We start from the raw sequence: 21,435 nt of genomic DNA on the forward strand, positions 1-21,435 counted from the left end.
AAGAAGGGGATGGGGAACAGTGTGTTAATGATTATCACTATTCAAAGTATCTATAGAAGTGATTATTACCAGCACAGGCCCAATAGAGAGCTTATACTGTAGTTGAGGCATGGCCCTTCGGGGCCCCTCTGGCCCAAGGGCCCTGATGCGGCCGCAACCTCTGCAACCCCTATTGCTACGCCCCTGTGCAAAGGGGAAGTAGGGAAGCCATTAGGAGGTACAGGAAGGCTGCCAGACGTCGCTGGAGGATCGGTAAGTATTTAGTGAGGGAGATTTGTGCTTTTATTAGCCGGATGTATCCGACATCAGGTGATCCCCGCTGGTGCCGGATACTGGGGACTCTGCTGTATATCAGAAGTGTCCTTACTATATCAGAATTGGTCATACATTGTATATACAGATATACAAATGCAGTTACTGGGACCTGAGTTTACTATATCCAGATGTTACTGTATCAGAGTTTACTATAATGAGATTCTACTGTGATTGCAAATACCTTCTGTTTTAAAGGACCACTCCAGTGAAAAAAAGTAAGCCGTTACAACCTGACAGAACCGACAGGCTTTGGACTAGTTTAGCTCCTCATGGGGGATTCTCGGGGTTTATCTCCTCTAGGGAGTTGTTTAAGTCTAACTGACAAAATAGTGTGCAAGTGAGTATGGAGGCAGGTATCTTACTATTTTTGTAGTTAAACTGACTTTTAGGAAATTCTTTTGAAAATAAAGAAAACCCTAAGAATCCCCTATGAGGAGATGGACTAGTCCAAAACCTGTTGGTTCTGTCAGGTTTTAACTGCTTACTTTTTGATGGAGTTGTCCTTTAAGAAGGCAAACTTCTGATTTCCAAGCATAATTATTTTCCTGCTGTCTCACTCCCTCTCCATGTGGTGCAGCGAGGTAAGGATAAAGGTTTAAAAACAGCTGGCATTATGTTAAATTTCATGCTAGCAGTCACCTGACCCATGCTGCTGCCTTGTTTTTCCCTATAAACTGGAAGGCTCTACTTTATGGTCTCTGAAAACAAGAAGCTTGATGAACAAACTATGTTGCTCCGCCTCCTTCCACCCCTAATCTGAACCCTCACGCTATTAAACCCTATAAGAAAGAGTTTGAAAGGCAGGTTGTCCGCGTACGTTAAAAAGGGGCGCTGGGAAAAAAGGGCGCCGGGTTTTTAACGATAAGCATGGATAACGTTTAAAAATGTATTGTACTGTATTTCGTTTAAAATTAATGTTTTTTAAAGTTATAAATCATTAAATAATGTGCATTAAATCGGCAATTGTAAAAACGTTAATCTTTCGTTTAAATACTGAAACGTATAATAACGTTAAAAAAAAAAAATTTCTAAGTAACCCTCCCTGTACCTACCCCTAACCCCTAGACCCCCCTGTTGGTGCCTAAGTAACCCTCCCTGTACCTACCCCTAACCCCTAGACCCCCCTGTTAGTGCCTAAACCTAAGACCCCCCTGTTGGTGCCTAAACCTAAGACCCCCCTGTTGGTGCCTAAACCTAAGACCCCCCTGTTGGTGCCTAAACCTAAGACCCCCCTGTTGGTGCCTAAACCTAAGACCCCCCTTTTGGTGCCTAAACCTAAGACCCCCTGTTGGTGCCTAAACCTAAGACCCCCCCTGTTGGTGCCTAAACCTAAGACCCCCCTGTTGGTGCCTAAACCTAAGACCCCTCTGTTGGTTTTTTCGTTTAAAAATAATGAAAAAAAAATGTACTGTTTTTCGTTTAAAAATAATGTCTGAAAAAAAATATTGTACTGTTTTTCGTTTAAAAATAATATTTAAAAATGTATAAATCATTAAATAATGTGTAATCATGAGAAGCAGTAATAAAACATTAAGTCTCCGGGCGCCGCTTTTAAAACGTTATTTTTCACCGGCGCCCTTTTTTCCTATCGGGCGCCCATTAAACGATATTATAGGAGTGAATGGCGGCGCCCGATTTGTCCACTAGCCTCAGGCGCCCGAATTTACTGTTTCCGGTTGTCCACTCTTCTCTCTTGGATCTTGATAGGGAGGAATGGTGAGGGTTAGGTCAGCTATGCCTCCACCTCACTGAAAACACTGCTGTTTGGCCAGAAGAGCAGATGGGGCAGCAAAAAGCAGCAACAGTCACATGATAGTGCTGTTAGAGCAGAACATTCCATTTTTGTCCAGTTGTTTTTGACTAATTAATCTTATTGCACTGCACTACAGGGATAAGGAGTGAGGCAGTAGGCAAATAAACTTTTTTTTTTCTGAAGAGGGACTTTAATCAACTATTCTGTTGTTGCACCCTTTTGAAATGTTATTGAGTCAACCTCCGTTGATTATTACTACTGTGAAAGCACACACACATGTAACCACTGTGAATGCAAACTGCTCTGAGCCTTGACATTGTTTGGTGTAGGTCATCTGAGATGTGCATGGCATGTTTGTATTGATGAAATCAGGGGAAGCGATAGATTATGAAAAAGGCTATGTATCTATCATGCTATATGTCAGCACTGTCGGTTGAGGGTGATGGTCTAGTGTTTTCCTGGCATGTATTAATAGTAAGGAACGAATTAGCTATTTTGAGAAACTGTATTGTGTTTCTTAACACCACGGTACTTAACCATTGCCATAGGAGGATATTATACATTCACTGTGAGAAAGCCTTACTTATAGGCTCTTGCTGTCTCCCTGACTCCAGTGTCGTCTCTTATCACAGGACCCACCACAAATTCTGGTGGGTAACATGAAGTGCGTGGGGGAGGGTTGTAGCTGGGAAATGCTTTACTGGGGAATGCTACCTAATACTGTGGGGCTACTTCTGGCTATCAACTACTAGGGGTACCAAATACTGGGGGGGCTTTGAGGTTGACTAAGAAACCTTTTTTTTTTTTACCTGGGAGGGTCCCCAACCAGGATTTTGCTATAGGACTCCATGATTGCTAATCAAGCCCCTGGACCTAACGATCAATCCAATTGATAAGGGTGACTGAATGATTTCTGCCTAGAATCTAGGACATGTACAGGTTTCTACCGATGTTGCATAATGACCCCCACCTTACTCCACCTGCCAGAAGCCCCTCCATCGTCATCCACCTCCATTCTCCTTAGAAACAGAGGCGCCTTTGGTGGTAATTGAGTGACACGTACAGTGCTCATTACACCCCAAAGGATCGAGCTCAATCCTGATGGGTGACAATAATCATATCGGATGTGCATAGTCAGGCCTAAAACAGTGATATTTGACAAATCATGTACTATACGTTTTTTGGCTTATATTAGATTGATTGATTAATCTATTTCAGAAGTGACAGATTCTATTTAAAATAATTCTACAGGGAGATAATTAGGACAACTGCCATCTTTACTCTCTTTTAAAAAATACTATTTTAAATAGTTGTTAAGCCAATCTATTATGAACCCAGTATACATATATGGTTTCTTGGTCAATCTGGATGACAGTCTGATAGCTGTACAAGCATGGCCCATCCTGTGCATCGGACAATTGGCGGTCAGCAGGGTTGGATTTTTTCAGCTGATTGCCTTGTTTTTGACATAACTAGGAGATCAGCTGCTGCTCCTTATTTCCCCATGGTACAACTCAAGCTGCTAAGCCGAGCATGTACAGTAAATCCACATATACACATTAATATATTGTCCACTAAACTGATACTTACGGTTTACAATAAGCACTGTACAGACACACTGCTCTGCTCACAGCTAAGTGGTGTGCTCTGTTCTATGGAGAGGGCATGATGAGGGAGTGGATTCCAACTAATATACCGGTATGTACACACACTAGATTTTTCCTGAGAGAAGATAACATATGATAACCGGTTCAGCACCGCAGTGCCGAAAATCTCATGCATCCGAGCAACATTCACCTCCCATTCATTCGCCTATAACTTTATTGCTACTTATCACAATGAATTGATCTATATCTTGTTTTTTCCGCCACTAATTAGGCTTTCTTTGGGTAGTACATTTCGCTAAGAATTATTTTTTTCTAAATCCATTTTAACAGGAAGATTAAGAAAGAAATGAAAAAAAATAATTATTTCTCAGTTTTTGGCCATTATAGTTTGAAATTTATATACGCCACCGTAATTAAAACCCATGTATTTTATTTGCCCATCTGTCCCGGTTATTACACTGTTTAAACGATGTCCCTATCACAATTTATGGTGCTGATATTTCATTTAGAAATAAAGGTGCATTTTTTCAATTTGCGTCCATCACTATTTATAAGCTTATAATTTTAAATAATATAATAACATACTCTCTTGACATGCATATTTAAAAAGTTTAGACCCTTGGGTAACTATTTATGTTGTTTTTTTTAATTGTATTTTTTTTATTTTATTTTTTTAATAAAAAATGTATGTGGGTAATTTTTGGTGTGGGAGGGAAACTGCCTATTTTAAATGTAAAATAGTATAATTGTTTATTTTAAAATGTATGTTGGTGCAGTTTACTATTTGGCCACAAGATGGCCACAGTGAAAAAAGTCCTGGATGCGAACGATCTCGCATCCAGGAACTTAAATGCAGGGGAGATGTTTCCTGGGGGCAGAAATACCACGCTCTCTGGATAGAAAGCGTCGGTATTTCTGCGGGGAAGTTAGATCGGTGAATGGGAATTATATTCCCATTCACTGATCGGGGGGCTAGCGGCAGGTTCGCGCGCACCACGCAGGGAAAGCAGCAGTGCCTTTCTGGACGAGAAAGCTCGTCCAGAAAGGCAGAACTGGTTAATCTTAGCTGAGGAAAATATAAAGTGTATATGAGGCTTAAAGGGAACTTAAAGCGAGGTCAGGAAATATCCAATCTGCAATCCTCACCTCCCACCCCCTCCCATCCAGCTCCTCCTCCACCCTATCCTCCCCTCACCTCCTTCACCCCTACTACCATTGAGGAAGTCAACCACCTACTGCAGACTTCCCATACCTCCTCCCCCCCTTGACCCCATCCCTTCTGATTTACTCTGTCCTCACTTCATGGATTTGGCCCCAGTCCTCACTACACTGTTTAACCTCTCCCTATCCACAGGCACCTTCCCCTCAGACTTCAAGCAGGCTACTGTACTACCCCTGCTCAAGAAACCCTCCCTCGACCCGACACTAACCTCCAACTACCGCTCTATCTCCCTCCTTCCCTTTGCCTCAAAACTCCTTGAGCTTCTGGTTCACAAACGCCTGACCCAGTACCTCAATGCCAACTCCCTGCTAGACCCACTGCAATCTGGATTTCGGCCTGTCCACTTAACCGAAACAGCTCTCACCAAAGTGGTCAATGACCTCGCCTTAGCTAAAGCTGAAGGCAAATACTCCATTCTCCTCTTCCTTGACTTTTCAGCAGCTTTTGACACAGTGGACCATCCCCTACTCCTCCAGTCCCTCCAGTCCATGGGCATTCTCAACCCCGCCCTGGCCTGGCTCTCATTTATCTCTCCAACCGCTCCTTCACAACCTCCTTCAATAAGTCAAAAACACTGAAGAAAGAAGCCAATCCAGACCGAGGTAAATAATTATATAATATACTAAATGCTTCACACACATATAGTGCAAAAAATGAAAAATTGTTTTTATTCAGCAAATCCAATAAAACATCATTAAAAACAAGTTAAATATCTCCCAATTTAAACCAAGGGTCCTTAGTAATTTAGCCACATATTATTTATAAGGTTACAAATGTGTCAATCATACATGAACATACACTGCAGGCTGAAAAAACTCCAATATTGTGCAAAAAAAGGTGCAGACAAAAGATCCATGTGGGAACCTGATTCAAAAACTATTGCCACTATCCTAAATTACATACAGCTGAGAAAACTATAGTGAAAAAATTCAAAATTCAAAAATCAAAAAAGAAAAAAAGAGGAGGAGGGTACTGGCACTAAGTGCATCAATTTCAATTTGTGCATATGTAAACCTGTGCAAATAGCTGTAATACCAAAATTGTATATCCATATATCCACATACATGTATGCACTGCGTTGGGGCTGCGTGCATATGCAACTCCAGGGAAAAACGCATGAAGATGCACATGCACACAAATCCCCTCCGCAGGGCCGTGCCCAAGCAGAATCAACTATAAAAACGTGTCACCAAGAATATACAAAGTGCCTGTATGGAATCAAAAGGGTTAAAAATGAGTCAAGACAGCCTTACCAGAGTATGTGAGTGGGCTGGAGATCGGGAGAGGGATGCCTGACGGAGTCGCAGCTTACCGGCTGCTTCAGTGAGTCCTCATCCACCCCCAACCACCTCTCGGTGGGAGTCCCCCAAGGCTCGGTTCTTGGCCCCCTACTGTTCTCCCTATACACATCCTCCATTGGAAAGGTTATCTCCTCCATGGGCTTTAACTATCATCTGTATGCAGATGACACCCATATCTATCTCCACACCCCTGACCTATCCACCACTACCATGGAAAAGGTCTCCTCCTGCCTATCAGCCATCTCCTCCTGGATGTCCGCTAGGTTCCTGAAACTAAATCTGGACAAAACGGAATTTATGATCTTCCCACCCTGGCCATCCCTGAACCTCCCAGATGTGCATGTCACTGTTAACCACACTACCATTCGCCCTACCTCTCAAGCCCGCTGTCTGGGTGTTACCCTGGACTCTGCACTCTCCTTCACTCCCCACATCCAAAACCTCACAAAGTCCTGCAACTTCCACCTCCGTAACATCTGCAAGATTCACCCTTTCCTGACCTCTGCCACCACCAAACTCCTCATCCATGCCCTCATAATTATCCGCCTTGACTACTGCAATGCCCTTCTGTCTGGTCTCCCTATGACCCGAATTACCCCCCTGCAGTCCATCAAGAATGCATCAGCCGGAATTATCCACTCCTCCCATTGCTCCACCACGGTGGCTCCCCTCTGTGAATCCCTCCACTGGCTTCCTATCCAGTCCAGAATCAGATTCAAGATACTGTGTCTGACCTACAAATCTGTCCACAAAACCTATCCAACTTACATTTCCGATCTTACTCAGAGGTACACACCTAGTCGCTCACTCCACTCCTCCAATGAACTTCGCCTGACCGCCCCCCGCATCACCCAGTCCCATGCATGCCTTCAGGACTTCTCAAGAGCTGCTCCAACACTATGGAACTTCCTACCTCTATCTATTAGGGCAGCCCCCTCCTTCAACACCTTCAAGAAGGCCCTCAAAACTCACCTTTTCACTCTGGCCTACCACCCCTCACTAGTGCTCTAACCCTACTGCGGAACTCTGGTCCCCTACCTTTAGTGTCCCTTCTTCTCCCTCTAGATTATAAGCCTTCGGGCGGGGTCCAACTCCATTTGTGTCCTACCTGATTATGCACCTCCATTACTGTCAGGGACAGATCTGGGGGGGGGGGGGGGGCAATCGGGTATCTTGCCCCAGGTGCAGTTTGTTGAATTCTTAAAAAGGCGGCAAAATTTGGATGGGGAATGGCAGTTTAGGCGCCAAAACCTGACCTTGCCCCAGGCGCAACTTAGTCTAGATCCGTTCCTGATTACTGTGCACCCATGCTATGCATTTGAGTAAACTCAACTTGCCTAAGCCTAATCCCCATGCTCCCATCCAGTGACTGACTAAGCATTACCTTATGCTCATACTGTGCTGTGTGATCTGGTTTTCTTGTATTCCTGTATTGTCATATTGCTGTATGTCACCCCTAAATATTGTCTGTAACCTAAACTAATGTCCATCGATGCGTAATATGTTGGCGCTTTATAAATAAAATAAATAAATAAATGTTCTAAACATTACATCTAATCTTTGAATTATTGTCTTGGTTATGCTTAGGTGACAATATAAAATTAAAAACGTTGATAAAAACAAAAGATAGATGTGATTTGAAAAATGAAGACGACTTTTGCTTCTAAATTATTCACGGTATGCATTACTGGAGGTATGGCAGGTAAGGTGGAGTTGTGTCTTTCTCAAAGATAAGTTCAAGAAAGGTGTCCATTTTTATGCAGAAAAATGGTGAAAACGAATTTTACAAAGGATCGGTACGATTTTTAGTAAACAATAGTTTTTTCCGATCAGATTTTCCAGATTGTATTGTATGAAAACAGCTATGTTGGCCCAATGAATCATGAAGGATCATATTATTGATGGTTTCCTTAAAGTGGACCCGAACTCTTGCACAGGAAAGAAGGAAGACTGAGAGAAATGCACATTGTATGTATTTAGAGAGTTTATCCCAGGGGTGCCTATCAAGTAGATCGCAGTCTACCGGTAGATCGCAAAGGACTTCATGGTAGATCTCGACCCCACTACATTTTCCATTCTGTATATACAACTGTGTTCCTAAAATTGTACATAGGTAGATCATTTTGACTTGCTAATTTTTAAAGTAGCTCACAAGCCAAAAACCGTGTGGGCACCTCTGGTTTAGCCTGACTAATTCCTACTAATTTGTGACTAAGCACTTTTTTTAATTTGATCCCTCAGATGTGATAGCTGCCTCTGCCTGCCACAGCAGAGACCTAATAGAAAAACCCAGGATATTTACAATATGTCTGCTTTCCATGAAAGCAGGAAGTAGAGAGACTGTAGATTTATCGCAGGATTTGTATCAGCTGTAACAAAGAAATGTTTAATTATGCCGTTGCGTATCTTTTAGCGTAGAGAGGAAGTTCTGAGTTCAGGTCTGTCTGGTCATACAACGTGGAGGATCTTTCCATAGATACAATCACACCTGATATAGATACGATTGCAAGTTGGATTCTTTAATGCTGTGGATTGATTAAATGCAATCTTTGCCTTCAATCTGAACGATCTTATCAAAAATACGATCATTCTCTAAAAATCAAACCGTGAGTGGACAGCTTTATACGTGTACAGAAATTTCTAAATAAATTGTATAGGGTTATATAGATGTTTCAGAGGTGCTACTTTTTTAGTCTTGGTATATACTTGCTTTTAGGCATTAACAATTAACACTGGCAAATGCAACTATGAAGATGGTGTAAGATAAGAAATAAACACATACCTTCTCAAAGCAACACACAGTTTAAGTTAATGCAGGCCAAAGATTTGCAACTGGTAATCTTGCAATTGGATAGTAATCTTACATGTAAACACAGAAATCCTCAGCATGTTGCTATGTATTAGTGGTTTATTGTGCTCTCCTTTTATATATATCATGTGTAGAGGAAAACTTCACTACAGTTTATTTAGATGAAAATATAGCCTAAAACAGATCTGGTTAATATATTCTCATGGGAGTATTTTTTTTCTTGCTGTTAGGCTTATATTACCATAAACTGTAATATCAAAAAGCTGAGCAATTTAAGAAAACGCAGACTGAGCTAGCAGTGGGCAGCCTGCATGGAGAAAGGGTTAACAGTCCAGGCACCTTAGGATGTAATTAGAGGGACTTTGTTATAAAGAGGAGGAGGAGGGGGGCAGAGGCCAAGAAAAATGAAACAAAAGGGAAGAGAAAAAGGAAGGAAAGGGGGGCAGTGAGGGAAGGGAGGAGGGAGAAGGTGGCTAGAATAAGGAGAGAGATGGGAGGGAGGTCCTCTATTGTATTAATCTTGTTTATCCTTCTTCAGGGTTAACCCCCATCCCCATGAGCATTCCATGCAAACAAGAAGGTATGTGAAGGGAGGAGAGATGAGCAGATTCAGGAAAAGATGGATAAAGGGAGGGGGATAAAGGATTAGGGGGGAGAGCAATAAAAACAGCCTCCCCCTTCTCTCTCCTGTTAGCAGTTTCTAGAGGAGAGGGGGGTTGGAGTTGTCAGGTTTGGAGATGCATCATCATCATCACCAACAACAACACAAGACTAGGGTACCATATTACCTCTGCACATTTATGGGTGCTCTGTCACTGATTCCTGGAAGTCTATGTCCAGCTACAGACATAGGACAGTATTACTTTCCATGCGGCTAGGCCCAAGTCCAATATTGCATGGTTCTCATATCCTGACATTTTCATACACAGATTGCTGCTAAGTGATCTATGTTGCTTAATGACAGACTGACCCCAATTCCTGAGTCAGTAGTTGCTGGGTCATAGCAATGCATATCTAGGCTCTCAGAATACTTTGTTTTGTCTAAAACATTTTTATTTTTTTTACACCTCAGCTTGAAAAAAACCTCTATTAGGCCTTTTTTTACACCATAAATTGCAATTGCTGACGCCATCGTTTTGCGATTTTGTGCGCAATTTTTTTTGCATCTCCTGTCTCTTACCTGCGCATTAGATTTTCTAAGCGCTTTTGCAGAGCGATTTGTTTTTTCACTTCCTGACTTCAGTCAGGAAGTGAACTCTTTGACCCGGAAAAGAATAAATACAAATCGCTATTCAAAGCAATTTTTCAAACAAACACTTTGTGATTTCCCTATACCGTCCATTGAGGCAAATCGCCTTGAAAATGGTACAGGCAGCACTTTGGTGCACGGATCGGAATCGAACAGCTCATATGTGAACATTCTCATAGGGAATCATTGCATAAGCGCTTTTAGGGCGATTTTTAAAAATCGCTGGCGCTTAAAAAAAACAAAAACACTCTTAGTGCGAACAAGCCCTTATGCTTTCCTAATCTTAAAGGGAACATAAACTGAGAAGGATATGGATTTTTCCTTTTAAAATAATACCAGTTGCCTGACTCTCCTGCTGATCCTGTGTCTCTCAGGGCCCATTTCCACTGTCGCGGAAACGGCCGCGAATCCGCAGAGTTTCCCTGCAGGCAAATCGCGCGGGGAAACTCTGCCATAGGGGATAACTGAGCCGCCAGTCGAATCGCTTGCAGTAGCGATTCGGCTGGAACCCCCTACAGAATTTGCGGCGGAGGCCGCGTTTCCCATAGCCGTGCATGGCACGGCTCATAGGATTCGCCTGCAATCCCGCCCACCCGCACAGTGCCGGCGTGCGTCTACGAGACGCACGCCGCACTAGTGGAAACGAGCCCTAATACTTTTAGCCACAGCCCCTGATCAAGCATACAGATCAGATGTTCTGACTCAAGTCAGACTGGATTAGCTGCATGCTTGTTTCAGGTGTGTGATCCAGCCACTACTGCAGTCAAAGACATCAGCAGGACTGCCAGGCAACTGGTATTGCTTAAAGGGAACCTGTACTGAGTAACATTATTTAAAATAAAAACATGAGGTAACTTCAAATGAACATTACATAGTTACCTTGCCATCAGTTCCTCTCAGAAGCTCACCATTTTCTTCTGACAATGATCCCTTTCCAGTTCTGACAACATTTTGTCAGAACTGAAATATATCAGTTGCTGTCAGTTACAGCTGAGAGGAGAACTGATGTGTCCATGTTTCCCTATGGCTCAAGTGGGTGATGTGACAGTTTAACTGTGTGCTGACCAGAAAGCTGTTATGGGGTAATGGCCATTTTCAAAATGGAGGATGGAGAATTCCATTGATCACAGTGGACAAACAGGACGCAGGAGAGGAAAAAGCGCTTGAGTAGTAGACTACACAGGAAGTAAGTATGGCTTGTGTATGTTTATTTGACTTTTAATTTTCAGTTCAGGTTTTCTTTAAGGCCTCTTTCACAGTGGGACGTTGCATTTGATGCGACGTTGAAGTCGCACAGCGTGCCCCTAACGCAGCGCATGTAGGTTATAAAATTGGACGTTATTTTGTACTATGTTATGTGTCTCTTGGTGCACCGTTTTTGTCGCATACTGATGGAACGAAAACGGTGCATGCGTTACATTTAAAATAAAAAAAAAAACATTACTGAGCATGTGCAATACGCATAACGAAGCAAATGTATTGCTAAAAGCACAGCATGCAGCACTTTCTAAATTTTGCTACACGTTACACACAACGCAACGTGTGCACTGTGAATGTCGCTCAGACTTTGTATTGCTGTGCGTTACTCTACGTTATAAAATTTTCTAACGTGCGACTTTAACGTAGGGAATATGCCCAATAAAAAGGCAAATATTCAAATGAAAGAAGGGGATTGTGGTAGATGGGAGAGCTCAAGGCATACCATAGGTTAAAAATGATCACAGTAGATATTTTAATAGATTAGTCATTCTAGGGACTAGATTGTGAGCAAGACAATATATACTCTGTAAAGCGCTGCGTAATATGTCGGCACTATATAAAATACTTAAATAATTCTATCAAAACATAGGCTCAAATATTTGTGAAAAATGAAGTCCCTTTTGACTGATTTTCAGTGTAAATGTGATCAGAAATGGCTGTTCCTTCCTTGGTTGAGCACAGGTGGCACAAGGGTGAGAGGTGGGCAATGGATGCCTGCACAACTTTGTACTGCACTGAGTGGAAAATGATCCACGTCAAATAGAAATCAGCCTGACAATGGACCAATCAAACGCACCAGCTGCTGCATTTGATTGGTCTACTTTCAGGTTGCATAAATCTACACATAATGAGCATAACATTTACATAAATGCTGAATTATTTGCATCTCATTGATCAAACCTAGTCCTGTATTCTTTATCTATTGTTCGTTAGGTCTGTTAGGCTTGGATTTTTCTTACGTTTTCATTTGGGAACAGTTATTGTAGACATTGGGAGCACACAGTTTTGCAGCTACACAATGCTCCATACGTCAAAATAATGTTCTATGAACATGCAAATAAATAAATAACATTATGTGTTGAAGACTATTTTTTATTATCTTTCCAGGGGCGCAACTATGAATCATGGAGCCTCCCAGCAAGGCTTTGATGGATCCCCCACATTTTCACAAGCCTTCCTGCTATCCCCTTGGTGACCCCCATGGCCAGGGGGTCAATCTGCCAGCGATTACATAACTATACAACCATCATGACTCACTAACCTATAACAAGTCTGGCCACAACAACACCTGCTCTGGAAAGGGGGCCTGTTCTGTCAGAAGGGAGGGTAAGATGTTGGGCCCTCCACAGCTCTGGGCCCTCTGCAGCTGCTCCCCTCATTGTTACACCTCTGTATCCTTTATCCTTCCACTTCCCAACTCTCCTGAACATGTGTCATTTAGAGGTGTATGCACTAAACTGTGTTAAGCAGAATTACATATGTAAAGTCTTACTGCAGGATGAGTAGAGTGTAATGCGTTGCATTTAATGTATTGCATTCTGCTCTACTCATCATGTGTTAAGACTTTATGCACATAAATGCTTAGATGATAGAAATGCCAGGTCTTACAAACTAAAGAAGCCAAGCATCTAGCATCTACCTCAAATAAGACAAGGGTGGGTGCTAAAAAGACGTGGACAAGTTAAATACATATTAACCATCTTAGCGGTATGGACGAGCTCAGCTCGTCCATCACCGCCGATGGCTGCCGCTCAGGCCCTGCTGGGCCGATTTCCATCAAATAAAGTGCAGCACACGCAGCCGGCACTTTGCCAGCCGCGTGTGCTGCCCGATCGCCGCCGCTCTGCGGCGATCCGCCGCGAGCAGCGGCGAAAGAGGGTCCCCCCAGCCGCCTGAGCCCTGCGCAGCCGGAACAAATAGTTCCGGCCAGCGCTAAGGGCTGGATCGGAGGCGGCTGACGTCAGGACGTCGGCTGACGTCCATGACGTCACTCCGCTCGTCGCCATGGCGACAGGAGAAGCCAAACACGGAAGGCTGCTCATTGCGGCCTTCCGTGTTACTTCTGGCTGCCGGAGGCGATCGGAAGAACGCCTCCGGAGCGCCATCTAGTGGGCTTTCATGCAGCCAACTTTCAGTTGGCTGCATGAAATAGTTTTTTTTTTATTTAAAAAAAACCCTACCGCAGCCGCCCTGGCGATCTTAATAGAACGCCAGGGTGGTTAATGTTGACAGTTTGTTGCTACCTGGAAAAATTGTTTTATATGCAATGTCTGTGTTCCCTTTACATAAAGGCATAGTGCCCTAATTTGCACCCATGTAAGGTGATTATGCATGAAGTGTCTCTGTGCACAGGGCCGTATTTCTGGAAAAGAGACAAAGGCCCAGGCCTTGAGCGGCTGCAATCCAAGATGGCACATGGACATGGAAAAGGGGTTGCTACATATGAAATAGGAGCCTGAAAATAGGAAGCAACGCATGAAAAGGGAAACAAATGCTCAAGATGGCTGTTCCTGAGGGCTCGTCTTTACTATCGCGAATCCGCATGCGGATTCGCACATGTAATGCAAGTGGATTGGCCTGTTTCCACTGTAGCGTTGGTGTGGTGCATTATTTTCAGCGGTGAAAAAACGCACAAAAGAGCCGCAGAATTCGCCTGCGAGTGGAATGCATGCGAAACGCAATGTATTTAATAGGGAAACCGCATGCGGTTTTCCCATGCATTTTTTGCCATACCAATGTAAATTCACACAGGCAGTGACATGGTTAAAATTGCATATATAAAAACATGAATGCTGCTAAGCTTGCTGAATCAACAAGGTGCACTGAAGGCTATCTACACTGACGGTAGAGGACATCCAAGCAGTCAGCTGAACCCAGCGGTGGTGAGAGCCCGTATGGGCAATGTGCATTCATTGTTAGCCGTGTATGGCTGAGGGGTGCATAATCTGCTTTTGGAACTGTACCTACACCTTGAACTGTGTTTTACTGAGATTGTCCTATCTGAAAAGCAATAATTTGCAATTGAACTGAGGAGGATGCCTGGTGAGCAGTGCAATCGCACCTACAACTATTATAGACTATAAACAGTCATCAAGCGGAAAGTGTCAGTATACTGAGTCAGCTTTACAGTGTGGCAGATTAAGAATCACAGAGGATGTATATTGCAGCATCTGGGCTGTGGATTTAAAGCATTCACCTAACCAAGTCAGATTTGCATTGTGGAGTATCCACTAAGTCTGTCACTAAGTTTGAGTATGATTGCTTTGCTGCTATGTGTGGTTCAGTGTGTATGGTCAGCTGACATCTAGCTATACACGGCCGTGTATTTTAGGGGGGGATAAGGGAGTTTTATGTGACCGCATTTTGATTCAATAAACTTTTGTGATATTTGCTAGTAGACGCTCTCCATTGTTTTTCTATCCTAAAATTGCATATACCCTCACCTATGCGAATTCGCGGCAAAAAACGCATGGGGAATCTCATCCGCATGCGATTTCATCAGAGGTGGAATCCAGGCGATTCCGCACCGCAATAGCGGAAACAAGCCCTGAAAGAGAGGGGCTGCATACATGGATGATACACATGGAAGAGAGTGCTGCACATGGAATGGGAATGGTGCTGCTGCATATGGAATGAGAACCACAATACTTGGCCTAGGGGCACAAAAATTATAATCCAGTCCTGTGTGTGCAAACTGATGTGGTTTAGACTATGGACCATGAAGGAGGAAACTGTGTTGTGCTGAACTGGCATAACATAAAATAACACACAAACACTGGTTCACACGACAGCCGGGGCCCCCAAACTAGAGTGGGACCGAACCTCCGATTTTAGGTTCGCGAACTTCCGCGGAAGGTTCGGTTCGCGTAAAAGTTCGCGAACCGCAATAGACTTCAATGGGGATGCGAACTTTGAAAAAAAAATTATGCTGGCCACAAAAGTGATGGAAAAGATGTTTCAAGGGGTCTAACACCCGGACCCCCAGGTGGAGGAGTGGGAGACATGCCAAAAGTCCCCGGGAAAAATCTGGATTTGACGCAAAGCAGCGTTTTAAGGGCAGAAATCACATTGAATGCTAAATGACAGGCCTAAAGTGCTTTAAAACATCTTGCATGTGTATACATCAATCAGGTAGTGTAATTAAGGTACTGCTTCACACTGACACACCAAACTCACCGTGTAACGCACCGCAAACAGCTGTTTGTGTAGTGACGGCCGTGCTGGACTGGTGCGCACCATGGCGAGAACAGGTATGCAGTGGCGGGTTCACTGAACAGAACAGGTATGCAGTGGCGGGTTCACTGAACAGAACAGGTATACAGTGGCGGGTTCACAGAACAGGTATGCAGTGGCAGGTTCACTGAACAGGTATACAGTGGCGGGTTCACTGAACACAACAGGTATGCAGTGGCGGGTTCACTGAACAGGAATACAGTGGTGGGTTCACTGAACAGAACAGGTATGCAGTGGCGGGTTCACTGAACAGGAATACAGTGGTGGGTTCACTGAACAGAACAGGTATGCAGTGGCGGGTTCACTGAACAGTACAGGTATGCAGTGGCAGGTTCACTGAACAGGTATGCAGTGGTGGGTTCACTGAACAGGTGTGCAGTGGTGGGTTCACTGAACAGGTATGCAGTGGTGGGTCCACTGAACAGGTATGCAGTGGTGGGTTCACAGTACAGGTATGCAGTGGTGGGTTCACTGAACAGGTATGCAGTGGTGGGTTCACTGAACAGGTATGCAGTGGTGGGTTCACAGAACAGGTATGCAGCCTGGAACAAGCTAAGCCTAATTAATCTTTCCCTATGAGAGACAGTCTGCAGCAGCTCGCCCTACTCTCACTAACGCAGGCACACGAGTGAGCGTAATGGCCGCCGCTGCCTGCCTTTTATTAGGGGGGGGGAGTGGCTCCAGGGGCTAGTGTAGCCTAATTGGCTACACTGGGCCTGCTGACTGTGATGTAGAGGGTCAAAGTTGACCTTCATGGTGCATTATGGGGCGAACCGAACTTCCGCAAAAGTTAGCCTGCGGGACGCGAACGCGAACCACTGAAGTTCGCATGGAACCGTTCACAGGCGAACCATTCGGCCCAACTCTACCCCAAACCACCATGAGATACCTAGAGGGAAGGATGGGTGGGCCCCGGAACTCTCACACCAGGGAATTCACCCCCACTGCCTCTATACTGAATGCTGACTGCAACACACACAATTTTTCACTCCCGGCTCTAGCAATTTCCCACCTTTATCTGGTCAGCAGGCGCCTGTCAGCCAATCAGGTGCACAGTTATACACCCTTTGCCTGCCGTACCAAATCTAGCAGGAATTGCATAAATTAGGCAGCATTCAGTTGGGAGGCTTTGGGTTGATGTAATCGTAGGTTATGTCACCAGCCAGACCGCCCAGTGGAGGCATCGCTCCCTCAGGGGTCCCTCCCTAACCACTCACCTGTCACCCGCATCCTGGAAGCTGCAAAAAAAAGAATTTAAAACCACAAACACTGGTTCACACAACAGCCAGGGACCCCGGACTCTCATAACATAACATAATGCAGCTTTTTGGAAACCATTAACCCCCATATTGACAACTGGTGCTTTTTATTGATGTCTTTTTACGTACTGCTGTGGGCATGCATTTTGGATTACATAGGGTTAGCGCAGGTATAAGTATGAAGCCCAGCCTGACAGCTGGCAGAGACGCTAGTAAAGGTAATAACACTGGAAGCATATGAAGCCACAACTTTGTGGAAACTATGCATATATCTACATATGTTATGTATAAACAGTAAGATGTTAGTTTCTGTTTCATTCTGTGGTATTTTTCTCTTGAAATATTATGTGAGTAAATGTGGGGAAAAAGACAAAACCATGATCTGTCTGCCAGATTTGGTCTTGAAATGAAAATATACACATTTGGCTTTGGTTTTCATCAGATTTGATGATGGTCTTACTACCACAGGTGCACACAGAAACTGTTCAGGCCGCCATACATTATTTGGGCTGCAGCAATGGTCAGATCTGCAGCCAGCCTTTTCATGATCAATTGGAAGGGAGTGCCACATCAACATACCCACCTACCATAGCTTTTCCAATCCCGTCTATTGTTTCTGGCAGGATAATAATTGGTCTGTTTGCCTTTCCAAGTGGCAGGACAGAAGCAAGGCCAGTCAGTTTTTACCAGCACATCGAAACAATGCACGACCAACAAAGCAATCGGTCAGCAGAATTCAATTCTAATTAAAAGACAATCCAATCATTTTGGCTGTATTGTCCATTGATCTGAAGTAATGTTGTGTTCTGTTCACACTTGTGCCAGATCACGTGCGGCCAGTGGGGGCAGACAGTGTAGTGTCCGCTCTGATGGTCCGCCGTGGTCCAGCTGTAGCCCAGGGCAGATGTGTTACCCCCCATATTCTATATGGGGTAAAAAATGTCCATTCTCCGCTGAAGTGAGAACAGAGCTTTAAGACTGAATTATGCATATCAGCACTTGGACATTTTCAATCGATTAGCAGCAACATTTGATTGGTCTGGTTTCAAGCTGCGTAAATTTCCATAAAATTTGCATCAGCTCAGAATTATTTGCATTTCATCGACCATCCCTTTTTCCCAGCTGACGTATTTTTGCAACCAGAAGTCTCATGCTCTCTTCTATCCCACACCCTTCTCTCCCATGCTTGGTGGATTGGAACCTGTGTATTAATATGCTAATCTTTAACTTCCTAGCACTAAAGTTTTGCACACACACACTAGAGTTCTCTGCTGAGGCAACCACCTAGAGTGGCACTGAAGAGAGCAGCACCATCTGAGGACAACTACACAGACTTGCACAGTATTGTCAAGGTCGCTCCCTCTGTCCAGAACAGGGGTTTAGGCACCTTTCCTCTTCAAAGTATGATGAATGTCACATGGTAGGTATTAGAAGTCGATCCCTTGGTTAACAGTTCAGCCAAATTCTGTACAGATGTGTCGCTAGCCTGCTGGCTAGTGACATGTTTTGTTGCTATGGAAGGTAAGGAGGGACGAAGGATCGGCACATGACGAAGTGACAGTTGGTGGATCCACCGCCGAGCCGATGCAGGGGCAACAGTGTCTTACCATCGGACTTCCGCTGCGGAAGTAATGTAAGTCAGTGGGTGATGCATACCTTTTAAATAAGAGTTGCCATTGCGATGTGCATATGTGGAACAACAGAATAAGACGTGGACCCCCGAGAATCCCAGTGACAGGAAGACGTCCAGCAGAGTACGTCACTGGGCAAGGGGCATGGGTCGCTATGCATGAAAATATCGGTGCACTCTGCCACAGGGTCATATGTTTGTGACTTTGTGCGTTGCAATGTGGCTGGGGTTGAGCAAATGCACATCTCAATTGTAAAACCGGCCTGAGAGCAGTCAAGCAAATCTGCAGTACAGTATCTGTGTACATAATTTGGTGCAATCAAGGGTATGATTTTGAGCACAGAGCACACCTATTTGATTCCATGTGTTTTGCCTTATAGCATTTGTCTGTGTATCTGCACACCAGGAACTGACGCCGCATGTCTTGCAGACTCGTGTGTCTCAAGTGGAAACGGGCCCTCATACAATGCTTTCCTATGGAGATGCAAAGGTTTTTGTTTTCGCATGCGTTTATATGTAAAAAAAAAAATATAGTAATGTAATTTTCCTCTCTTTTGAAAAAGGCATATGGATTAAAAAACGCAAAGTGGACCACATGAAAACGCACATAAAAATGCAGACAAAAAATGCAAATACAGAAAAAAAAACCCACAGAAGCGCATATACCAGAAAAAGCAAGGTTTTCTGCACAGACAAGTGTGCTCTCAGCCTTTTAGGATGTGGGATCTACACAAATATGCTGCATCCCAAAAATATACCCCATCATTTTTGTATTTATTAGAATTCTTCTTTAAAATTGGAAAAAAAAAACAGCTTGTATCGAAAAAAATGCATGAAAACTCAATCATCAGTAATCACAAGGAGTTCCCATGGACTTGCCACACTGTCAGAGGAATGTCCAAAAAAATCCAAACGGCTACATGACTTTTGGATTAGGTCGTGTTTTGGCATCTGCTACAATCGTTGGTGCCACAAACCTTGCTACCGTTTCAAGAGCGCTTTTATTTCAGTTGAAGAGCACTTTTCCAGACAGCAGCCATCATAAGAGAGGAGGCTGAGGGGTTAAGCCTATCAACAGCCCTGAACGGTCCAGTACTTTATGGGTTAAGAGAAAATAAGAACCCTTTGAGTGGCAGCTCTGAGACAATCAGCCAATCGCAGAGAAAGGCTCGAGCCCCACGTGGGGTAAAGCAAAGGCTGATTGGTTGGAGTTAGCTGGGGCAGCCTGCAGGATCCAGGACCCACGTGGAGCTGGCAGCCGCTGATTGAGCCGGAGGGAGGGGCCGCACCGAGCACCGGGAGATTGGGCCCGACCGGACACCGGCTCCTCCTACCTCGGGGCCCGGTGAGAAGGGGCGATCCGGGGGGGAGGGCTCGGGTAGCATGGCTGCTCGGGATAGAGGGGGAGGCCTGTGAGGAGGGGGATGTGCTGGAAAGCAGGACGCAGGGAAGGGGGAGAAATGAGGAGAGGTAATTTGGGGAGAGGAGAGAAGCCCCGTATTTGGTGGAGGGGAGCCCATGCAGGAGAGCTGGCAGGAATGCAGAGGGGTGCAGGGAGGAGAGGCCTGCTGGGGGGCTTGTGGGGGATCAGAGTACACACAGGAGGAGGTGCTGGGGGTGCACTGTGTGTGGCACACAGGGGAGGCCGAGATATGTCTGCACTACCTTGTGTGATGGGCGATATGGGAAACTGGGGAGACCGATGGCTGTAGCTCTGGAGAAGATGAAAGGCGGGGTCCCCACACCAGTTTGTGGCTTGAATCTACACAGGTTCGGTAATGGGGGGCATACTTGATGGTGGTGAATATTTACATCCCATTCTGCAATAAAGAACGGTATACATTCTGCCATACTGATTATACTGAGGGCGGTAATTCATCAAATATAATTGTACAGCAGATGTGTTTTTTCAATTATTTATAGTGTCTCATTTTGTGGTCTGTATTATTTTGATAGTATTGCTCACCTGCTTGAGTGTTTTTGTTTTGTATGCATAGGCTTTGTGCAGTGGCAGAAAGAAGTGTTGGTAGTACAGTAAGTTTTGGAAGAAGGGATAGATTTGCCCTGATGTATAGTTGTATAAGTCTGTGGCTTTGCTTTACATATTTCATATATTTACTAACAGCTCACTCCTGCCACAACTGTGTATGCTGTGCCATCATGTTTCTGCCCTCAGATCTGTCAGCACCTCTTTTCCATAATCTCTTCTGGCAGACCTTCAAACTCAGGATGGGCTGTTATGTTCCTCTGCCTGCCTTCAAGGCATATGCACCCCTTCTTGACTCTCTCCACACCTTGCTGAGCACCTACACACCCTGCTCCTCCCTGAAACTTTTCCTTACCAAGTGTTAGGATTCTTTAACATTTTATTTGTGTGGTTTTTCCCAGATGTTCAGAGAAATGTATTTTGTGAACTATGCTCTAGTTGTTGTTTTTCTTAGTTTTTTGTTTGTTTGGTCATAATTACAGCTGTTTCATAGATACCTGGTAATGGTTGGCCCTGTACTTAAACCAGTTTGGCAAGCAGGGTTTGTTGTTTAATAAAGACTCGCTTGCACTTCCTTTTCTGCAAAGAGTGGGTTTTTTTTTTGGGGGGGGGGGGGGGGTTCTGCAACCCTTGCTAAATACTTGTTCTGCAAGAGGTGGTTGTAATTTTGGAATCACATCAGCAGCTTGTGACCTGAAGTTTGATCATGTGCGATATGCATGGCTTGTTCTGATTCTCTTGTAATATGCTTGTACAGTAGAATCCCTTTATAGTAAACTCCAGGGAGCCAGGAAAAATAGTTTACTATAT

At 44.3% G+C, this 21,435-nt stretch overlaps 1 protein-coding gene across 6 annotated transcripts in view; it reads left to right on the forward strand.

Annotated features, from left to right (window-relative positions):
- The first annotated feature begins 19,839 nt into the window (after positions 1-19,839).
- The window catches only part of LOC137512722 (transducin-like enhancer protein 1), a 77,274-nt gene continuing 75,678 nt past the window's right edge, over positions 19,840-21,435 (forward strand). For 3 of the 6 annotated variants that reach the window (XM_068234077.1, XM_068234081.1, XM_068234082.1), the window contains exon 1: positions 19,841-19,983. The gene's annotated coding sequence lies outside the window, so the exon portion shown is untranslated. Of the gene's footprint in view, positions 19,984-20,087; positions 20,109-20,293; positions 20,409-21,435 lie in introns of those variants that run through there. The other 3 variants (XM_068234080.1, XM_068234079.1, XM_068234078.1) reach the window with 3 other exon arrangements.

The sequence above is a fragment of the Hyperolius riggenbachi genome, chromosome 1, assembly GCF_040937935.1.
Source record: "Hyperolius riggenbachi isolate aHypRig1 chromosome 1, aHypRig1.pri, whole genome shotgun sequence".
Lineage (NCBI taxonomy): Eukaryota > Metazoa > Chordata > Amphibia > Anura > Hyperoliidae > Hyperolius > Hyperolius riggenbachi.